This window comes from Oncorhynchus nerka, linkage group LG21 (genome assembly GCF_034236695.1).
Source record: "Oncorhynchus nerka isolate Pitt River linkage group LG21, Oner_Uvic_2.0, whole genome shotgun sequence".
Classification (NCBI taxonomy): Eukaryota; Metazoa; Chordata; class Actinopteri; order Salmoniformes; family Salmonidae; genus Oncorhynchus; species Oncorhynchus nerka.
This window is the reverse complement of record NC_088416.1, coordinates 30,948,346-30,958,903: the sequence shown is the minus strand read 5'-3', so window position 1 is coordinate 30,958,903 and position 10,558 is coordinate 30,948,346.

Here is a 10,558-nt window from a genome sequence, read left to right as displayed (position 1 = left end):
CTGGGGAAGAGGTTCCAGTATTAACCACACGTCTTGTCTGGGGAAGAGGTTCCAGTATTAACCACACGTCTTGTCTGGGGAAGAGGTTCCAGTATTAACCACACGTCTTGTCTGGCGAGTTCATTTTGTGTGACCCGGCGCCCCGGGTTGTTGGGGTTTAGTCATTTTTGAACATTCCATTGGTCCTCCTTAGGAGAGGTCTCCTACAGCCCGGGGCACCGGGTCATGCAAGTGAACTCCTCCATTCTTTTCCCAGAGAACATAGTGCCACCACGTGTTAATAGGCAAAAGGGAGCATGAATTGTTGACTTTATTGTAATCCAAACCAAAACCTCAAGTAAGTCATGACACAGTCACTTACCAAACTCAGTTTTGAACAAGACTAACTTTATGACCAAAAGTATCCTATTTACACTTTACAGTCAATTTTGACACTAGAATGACTGTTTCTGACTCATATCGATGCCACATAGGCCATTTAAAACCAGAGAAGTTGGTTGTAAGGAGAAGTTGACCTTTAAAGGGAAAGTCATCCAAAAGTAAGTAATCAAAGTAATCAGTTTGTGTAATAGTTTGGGCTGGCAGCATAGCCTAGTGGTTAGAGCATTGGACTAATAACCAAAAGGTTGCAAGTTCAAATCTCTGAGCTGACAAGGTACAAATCTGTTTCTAGGCCATCATTAAAAATAAGAATTTGTTCTTAACTGACTTGCCTAGTAAAATGAAATCCAAAAGTTAATTTGCTGATTACAGCACTTGTATATTAATAGGAGAAAGTTCAAGGTTCCACTTTATTTGTCCCAGAGGTAGTACATACAATGTGAGTTCATCAGTCATGGGCTGACAGCCAAAAATATAAACAATGCTGACTTTAGGATGGTGTTTGTAGAGGGCTAGACATAACTTTGATGTTTAAAGTTGTTAAGTGGAATGTGGCTGAGGGTTAGGTGGAGTTTACAGTAAACACATTCCTACCTGTGGAGAGAAAGTGCTGTATGGTTGGATGGGGAACCTTTTACTGATGATCAACATTAGTAGCACAACCTTCAAAATCAAAAGTATCATACTGTGTAATGACCTATACAACCAGTAATGACAATTACTGTGTAATAACATACAATCAGTAATAATAATAATTTACTGTATAAATAACATGCTATCAGTAATAATTGCTGTCTAATAACTATAATTATTACTGTGTATTAATCAGAATAATGTCTTAATTCTATTTCAAAACAAACTATTAGATGCCTATTGTGGAAAGAACCGTTATTTGATAGGTTACAGAACCATACCTACCAAGAACAATGTTGTAATTTCTTTAAATTTGTCATAACCTAATTTGTAGATGACACATTAATAACAGATAAATGGAAGGTCCTGACGACAACAGGTACAGGTTTAGAGCCCTAGGCTGATATATGGTGACATATTAAATAGTTCATCAGATACAGTATGGATGTAATACCCCTCCAACAAAAGTCAATGATTTTAAAGCACTATTTGGCAGACATGGATTAAGTGGGTGACCAGGTTTTTGGGCATTGAAAGAAAACGTGTCAATTTGATGTGCCATGTCTATGCAGTGTAATCGCAATTCTATCCATGGAGGGAGACTTAAAAGACCTGTTTTAGGAGCTAGTTGGGTCAATCTAATTCATTTTTCAATCCTGAGATGAGTGTCTGATCTTGTGTGTGAAAGGAATCGCTGGAATGGAGTCAAACATTTACATTACATTTAAGTCATTTAGCAGACGCTCTTATCCAGAGCGACTTACAAATTGGTGCGTTCACCTTAAGACATCCAGTGGAACAGCCACTTTACAATAGTGCATCTAAATCTTTTAAGGGGGGGGGGGGGTGAGAAGGATTACTTTATCCTATCCTAGTTAGCAGATGTTAATGCGAGTGTAGCGAAATGCTTGTGCTTCTAGTTCCGACAATGCAGTAATAACCAACAAGTAATCTAGCTAACAATTCCAAAACTACTACCTTATAGACACAAGTGTGAGGGGATAAGAATATGTACATAAAGATATATGAGTGACATTGTTTCCATGTGTTTGATGTGTTTGGTATCATTCCATTGGTTCCATTCCAGCCATTACAATGAGCCCGTCCTCCCATTGCTCTTCCCACCAGCCTCTTCTGGTCTTCACATACACGACAGCCTTGGTAAAAGAGACCCAACAGATTTACTTGAACATTTAGTGGAGAAGAAATGTTGTCCGCTGAACCTGTTTTTGCTGTTATTCACAGAGTGCATAAAACATTAGGAACACCTTTCTAATATTGAGTTGCACCCCCTTTTTTCCCTCAGAACAGCCTCAATTCGTCGGGGCATGGACTCTACAAGGTGTTGAAAGCGTTCCACAGGGATGCTGGCCCATGTTGACTCCAATGCTTCCCACAGTTGGGTCAAGTTGGCTGGATGTTCCTTGGGTGGTGCTCCAGTCTTGATACACACGGGAAACTGTTGAGCATGAAAAACCCAGCAGCGTTGCAGTTCTTGACACAATCAAACCGGTGTGCCTGGCACCTACAACCATACCCCGTTCAAAGGCACTTAAATCTTTTGTCTTTCCCATTCGCTCTCTGAATGGCACACATACACAATCTATGTCTCAATTGTCTCAAGGGTTAAAAAAATAATTGAACCCGTCTCCTCCCATTCACCTACACTAACTGAAGTGGATTTAACAGGTGACATCAACAAGGGATCATAGTGTCACAAAGCCTGGAGTGGTGGGTGCGGAGTCAAGCGCAGAGAGCAGAGGGTAATGAGGGAAACCGCACTTTATTGCGGCATCCAACGCTAACGCCCAAAACAACAGGCCAATGTCAAAAAATGTCCAACCCAACACAGGGCACAAACAGACAGGAACACTACACGCAACAACCTCGACTCACAGAAAAGAAGCCTGCACAAAAACAAGCGGGCCTAACAGGCTAAAATAGTCCTGAATCAAAACTAAAACAAGAGACAGGTGCAACCAATAAGACATAACAAACAGAAAAGGAAAAGGGGATCGGTGGCAGCTAGTAGACCGGTGACAACGACCACCGAGCGCCACCCGAACAGGCAGGGGAGCCACCTTCGGTGGGAATCGTGACACATATCTTTCACCTGGATTCACTTGGTCAGTCTATGTCATGGAAAGAATAGTTGTTCATGATGTTTTGTACACTCAGTATATTACTGTGTTATTGTTATTCCCCATTTGAGCTGTCTGGCTGAGATGTAAACAGTCCCATCCCAAAAGCTACACATGTACTGAATATAAGATTGTAACATGACATTATATTGAATGACTGGAAGCATTCTTTCTTTCTAATAGTCTCCTACAATTATAGAAAAAAAACGAACTCCCTTCATCCTAAACTGAATGTACAGTCTTGGGCTCCCGAGTGGCGCAGAGGTCTAAGGCACTGCATCTCAGTGCTAAATGCATCACTACAGAACCTGGTTAGATTCCAGGCTGTATAAGAACCGGCCGTGATTGGGAGTTCCATAAGGCGGTGCACAATTGGCCCAGCGTCGTCCGGGTTAGCGTTTGGCCAGGGTCAGCCGTCATTGTAAATAAGAATTTGTTCTTAACGATCCTGAGATCAGATGAACCAAGACTCCCTGAAGTGCCACCACCAACAACGGCTGAGCTGCTACAACTTTGAGGAGATGTCACCACGCAACACAGGATGCAGTTAGCACACCTTTGAGCGGAGAAGGAGCTTTCCCTTATGTCAGACTTGGTGGTTCCCGGGAAAGTGTGAAAACCTACAGAGTACTCAGAAATGTTGTTGAAAGAGGCTGGAGTACAACCAAACATAAATCATATGGAAATAAGGAAAGTCTGTGTTGGCAAAAAACTTGTGTGAGAAACAACATTTGTGCAATCTAGCATATAGTCATCATTATTGTAATTTTGAAATGGTTTTAGAATGATTTACTAAACTGTTCTCTTTTCCTGGGTATCTATGCACTGACGGATTTCACAACAAATTAGCAGACCTACAGGAGGGTACATATCCAGAAAGACGGATGGACTACCCTGGTGGAAATACAGTTCAAATGACACAGACGAGGTCAAATAAAGTTGTATTAGGGAGATAAACAACAATACAAGGTAGTCTCTGTAACCTTCTCAAAATAACAAAAGCACACTGTAAAGAAAACATTCGGATAAAGTACTGAACTGATATCACCCAGACAGAGGAAGAAATCGCAAAATAACTATTTCATATAAAATGGTATTTGTCACATGCTTAGTAAACAAAAGATGTAGCCCAACAGTGAAATGCCTACTTACGAGCCATTCCTAACATTGCAGAGAGAAAATAATAATAATAATACGAGGAATAAATCCACAATGAGTGGATAACAACTACCGTACCATGATTTTTGCAATTAAAATGGTTAAAAAAAAAGACAAAAAAAGCAATTTCTCAAGCAAGAATTTTGCTAGGATTGTCTGGGAGTGGTCTGAGTGGGGATGGAAAAACAGAAAACTAGCTGTTTGGCAGCGAGGTTTGGAGCGCGCTTTCTTATTGGTCTATTAACTAATTTACCACATAGTGACGTCACCAGATAGGCCAAAAACCCACTCTACAAAAACAGGTTGAAATTTCAGGCGGTCATTTCAAACAGCTCTTACACTAAAAGGGCATTATCATAATTTTCACAATACCACAATTTTATTCCAACCTCATAGTGTGGAAATATATATATAAAACACAGGAAAATACATTTTGACTGCACAGGACTTTTAACAAAGATGTTGTTAAATTTAGGTCATAATTTTGCCAAATGGCCCAGATTGGCTACACAAACAGTTACTATACTGAACAAAAATATGAATGCAACATGCGACAATTTGGAAGATTTTACTGTGTTACATTTACATTACATTTACATTTAAGTCATTTAGCAGACACTCTTATCCAGAGCGACTTACAAATTGGTGCATTCACCTTATGACATCCAGTGGAACAGTAGTGCATCTAAATCTTTTAATGGGGGGGGGGGATGAGAGGGATTACTTTATCCTATCCTAGGTATTCCTTAAAGAGGTGGGGTTTCAGGTGTCTCCGGAAGGTGGTGATTGACTCCGCTGTCCTGGCGTCGTGAGGGAGTTTGTTCCACCATTGGGGGGCCAGAGCAGCGAACAGTTTTGACTGGGCTGAGCGGGAACTGTACTTCCTCAGTGGTAGGGAGGCGAGCAGGCCAGAGGTGGATGAACGCAGTGCCCTTGTTTGGGTGTAGGGCCTGATCAGAGCCTGGAGGTACTGAGGTGCCGTTCCCTCACAGCTCCGTAGGCAAGCACCATGGTCTTGTAGCGGATGCGAGCTTCAACTGGAAGCCAGTGGAGAGAGCGGAGGAGCGGGGTGACGTGAGAGAACTTGGGAAGGTTGAACACCAGACGGGCTGCGGCGTTCTGGATGAGTTGTAGGGGTTTAATGGCACAGGCAGGGAGCCCAGCCAACAGCGAGTTGCAGTAATCCAGACGGGAGATGACAAGTGCCTGGATTAGGACCTGCGCCGCTTCCTGTGTGAGGCAGGGTCGTACTCTGCGGATGTTGTAGAGCATGAACCTACAGGAACGGGCCACCGCCTTGATGTTAGTTGAGAACGACAGGGTGTTGTCCAGGATCACGCCAAGGTTCTTAGCGCTCTGGGAGGAGGACACAATGGAGTTGTCAACCGTGATGGCGAGATCATGGAACGGGCAGTCCTTCCCCGGGAGGAAGAGCAGCTCCGTCTTGCCGAGGTTCAGCTTGAGGTGGTGATCCGTCATCCACACTGATATGTCTGCCAGACATGCAGAGATGCGATTCGCCACCTGGTCATCAGAAGGGGGAAAGGAGAAGATTAATTGTGTGTCGTCTGCATAGCAATGATAGGAGAGACCATGTGAGGTTATGACAGAGCCAAGTGACTTGGTGTATAGCGAGAATAGGAGAGGGCCTAGAACAGAGCCCTGGGGACACCAGTGGTGAGAGCACGTGGTGTGGAGACGGATTCTCGCCACGCCACCTGGTAGGAGCGACCTGTCAGGTAGGACGCAATCCAAGCGTGGGCCGCGCCGGAGATGCCCAACTCGGAGAGGGTGGAGAGGAGGATCTGATGGTTCACAGTATCGAAGGCAGCCGATAGGTCTAGAAGGATGAGAGCAGAGGAGAGAGAGTTAGCTTTAGCAGTGCGGAGCGCCTCCGTGATACAGAGAAGAGCAGTCTCAGTTGAATGACTAGTCTTGAAACCTGACTGATTTGGATCAAGAAGGTCATTCTGAGAGAGATAGCGGGAGAGCTGGCCAAGGACGGCACGTTCAAGAGTTTTGGAGAGAAAAGAAAGAAGGGATACTGGTCTGTAGTTGTTGACATCGGAGGGATCGAGTGTAGGTTTTTTCAGAAGGGGTGCAACTCTCGCTCTCTTGAAGACGGAAGGGACGTAGCCAGCGGTCAGGGATGAGTTGATGAGCGAGGTGAGGTAAGGGAGAAGGTCTCCGGAAATGGTCTGGAGAAGAGAGGAGGGGATAGGGTCAAGCGGGCAGGTTGTTGGGCGGCCGGCCGTCACAAGACGCGAGATTTCATCTGGAGAGAGAGGGGAGAAAGAGGTCAGAGCACAGGGTAGGGCAGTGTGAGCAGAACCAGCGGTGTCGTTTGACTTAGCAAACAAGGATCGGATGTCGTCGACCTTCTTTTCAAAATGGTTGACGAAGTCATCTGCAGAGAGGGAGGAGGGGGAGGGGGAGGAGGATTCAGGAGGGAGGAGAAGGTTGCAAAGAGCTTCCTAGGGTTAGAGGCAGATGCTTGGAATTTAGAGTGGTAGAAAGTGGCTTTAGCAGCAGAGAGAGAAGAGGAAAATGTAGAGAGGAGGGAGTGAAAGGATGTCAGGTCCGCAGGGAGGCGAGTTTTCCTCCATTTCCGCTCGGCTGCCCGGAGCCCTGTTCTGTGAGCTCGTAATGAGTCGTCGAGCCACGGAGCGGGAGGGGAGGACCGAGCCGGCCTGGAGGATAGGGGACATAGAGAGTCAAAGGATGCAGAAAGGGAGGAGAGGAGGGTTGAGGAGGCAGAATCAGGAGATAGGTTGGAGAAGGTTTGAGCAAAGGGAAGAGATGATAGGATGGAAGAGGAGAGAGTAGCGGGGGAGAGAGAGCGAAGGTTGGGACGGCGCGATACCATCCGAGTAGGGGCAGTGTGGGAAGTGTTGGATGAGAGCGAGAGGGAAAAGGATACAAGGTAGTGGTCGGAGACTTGGAGGGAGTTGCAATGAGGTTAGTGGAAGAACAGCATCTAGTAAAGATGAGGTCGAGCGTATTTCCTGCCTTGTGAGTAGGGGGAAGGTGAGAGGGTGAGGTCAAAAGAGGAGAGGAGTGGAAAGAAGGAGGCAGAGAGGAATGAGTCAAAGGTAGACGTGGGGAGGTTAAAGTCGCCCAGAACTGTGAGAGGTGAGCCGTCCTCAGGAAAGGAGCTTATCAAGGCATCAAGCTCATTGATGAACTCTCCGAGGGAACCTGGAGGGCGATAAATGATAAGGATGTTAAGCTTGAAAGGGCTGGTAACTGTGACAGCATGGAATTCAAAGGAGGCGATAGACAGATGGGTAAGGGGAGAAAGAGAGAATGACCACTTGGGAGAGATGAGGATCCCGGTGCCACCACCCCGTTGACCAGAAGCTCTCGGGGTGTGCGAGAACACGTGGGCAGACGAAGAGAGAGCAGTAGGAGTAGCAGTGTTGTCTGTGGTGATCCATGTTTCCGTCAGTGCCAAGAAGTCGAGGGACTGGAGGGAGGCATAGGCTGAGATGAACTCTGCCTTGTTGGCCGCAGATCGGCAGTTCCAGAGGCTACCGGAGACCTGGAACTCCACGTGGGTCGTGCTCGCTGGGACCACCAGATTAGGGTGGCCGCGGCCACGCGGTGTGGAGCGTTTGTATGGTCTGTGCAGAGAGGAGAGAACAGGGATAGACAGACACATAGTTGACAGGCTACACAAGAGGCTACGCTAATGCAAAGGAGATTGGAATGACAAGTGGACTACACGTCTCGAGTGTTCAGAAAGTTAAGCTTACGTAGCAAGAATCTTATTGACTAAAATGATTAAAATGATACAGTACTGCTGAAGTAGGCTAGCTGGCAGAGGCTGCGATGTTGACTATGTAGGCTAGCTGGCAGTGGCTGCGTTGTTGACACTACACTAATCAAGTCGTTCCGTTGAGTGTAATAGTTTCTACTGTGCTGCTATTCGGGGCTAGCAGGCTAGCTAGCAGTGTTGATTACGTTACGTTGCGTTAAAAGAACGACAATAGCTGGCTAGCTAACCTAGGAAATCGCTCTAGACTACACAATTATCTTTGATACAAAGACGGCTATGTAGCTAGCTGTGTAGCTAGCTACGATAATCCATCCACCTGACAGGTGTGGCATATCAAGACGTTGATTAAACAGTATGATCCTTACACAGGTGAACCTTGTTCTGGTGACAATAAAAGGCCACTCTAAAATGTGCAGTTTCGTTACACAACACAATGCCACAGATGTCTCAAGTTTTGAGGGAGTGTGCAATTGGCATGCTGACTGCAGGAATGTCCACTAGAGCTGTTAAAAGAGAATTAGTTAATTTCTCTACCATAAGCCTCCTCAACACTGTTTTAGAGAATTTGGCAGTACGTCCAACCGACCTCACAACCGCAGACCACGTGTATGGCGTTGGGTCGGGGAGAGCGCTTTGCTGATGTCAACGTTGTGAACAGAGTGCCCCATAGTGGCGGTGTTGTTATGGTATGGGAAGGTGTAAGCTACGGACAACGAACACAGTTACATTTTATCAATGGCAATTTGAATGCACAGGATTTGTTTCCCACACATGCTTTGTCAAATCAACCAAATCAATGCTCTCTGTCTGTCCACCTGTCTTCCAGACTGTCAACTCACTGTGAAGAATGAAAAAGGGGCAACAGACAAGCGCTATCCAATGGAGGAAGCAGACTCTGGACCAGTGTGGGTGTGTTTGGGGAGAGAAATAAAACATTTTTATGTTCTGTCCTTATTTGCAATAGGGGATAGTGGGGTAAGTTTAGCCATTTTTTACATTCAGGGTCATTCCGTCAAGGGAAATATAGTATTCTTTCTAATAATTATATCTACATATATTTCAGGATGATGTGTATCCCTGGAAATAATCAGAATTCATGTAAACATTTGTTTTGAAAACACAGCTTGTCCCAAAAAAATTATCTCTTGGCACAATTTACCCTGGGTATGGGTAAGTTAAGCCACCTACAAATGTACAGTCGGGAGAACAAGTATTTGATACACTGCTGATTTTGCAGGTTTTCCTACTTACAAAGCATGTAGAGGTCTGTAATTGTTTTTAAATCATAGGTACACTTCAACTGTGAGAGACAGAATCTAAAACAAAAATCCAGAAAATCACATTGTATGATTTTTAAGTAATTAATTAGCATTTTATTGCATTGACATAAGTATTTGATCACCTACCAACCAGTAAGAATTCCTCTCACAGACCTGTTAGTTTTTCTTTAAGAAGCACTCCTGTTCTCCACTCATTACCTGTATTAACTGCACCTGTTTGAACTCGTTAACTGTATAAAAGACACCTGTCACACACTCAATCAAACAGACTCAAACCTTTTAGATTTCATCTCTCACAGTTGAAGTGTACCTATGATAAAAAAATTGTAAGTAGGAAAACCTGCAAAATTGGCAGTGTATCAAATACTTGTTCTCCCCACTGTATGTACTGAATGAAATACACTACCTTTTTAAAACCATATCTATCTATTTCCCAAACACAATTTAACACAATCACTTTTGGATTATAATCATTTTAAGCATCCTTTAACATAGGTGTACTTTAAAAAAACACCTTTATCGTAAGCTAGGCCCCGTTCTTAACTCATTTCCCAACAACAATGCCTTGCATAACGCCTGGGAAGAGGGCACTTACATTTGCTCAACTTGCCATTGGTTCACTTACCCCAAGGCAAACATGTTGACTATATTAGCCCATACAGCTACAGGGATGCACATTCATGCCAGGTTTAGGACCTCATAATGAAGATTATAGAGACCCCAACTGATGTATAGAACACTTAAAATGATCTACTTCGGTTTAGATACAAGCGTCATGAAACCTCTAACACAAATGCATTTGACTTGCTGAAAATCTTTTGGACCTAACTTGCTTACCACTTTTTCCATGTGGTTTCTTCCTTCACAGACTCAATGAAATTACCTCTTCCTAAACATTTGGTCAAATTATCAATTGTGTGTATGGTCTCCTAGAAACAAGGGAGGCTCAACTTACCCCACTCACCCCTAATTATCATTGTGCTCATTCTGCCACCCTTATTTTACATAGGATATATAGGTTGTGGAGCTGCCAACACGCCAACAACAGATTTTACTTTCATCCAGGTTTTTTCTTTATCATCACAAAAAACTCACCAGAAGATGAACTTGCAGAAGCAATGAGCTCGAGTTTCGATCAGATGATTATCCCCTATGTAGTTTTTTGTAGGAAATATGCAAACCCATAC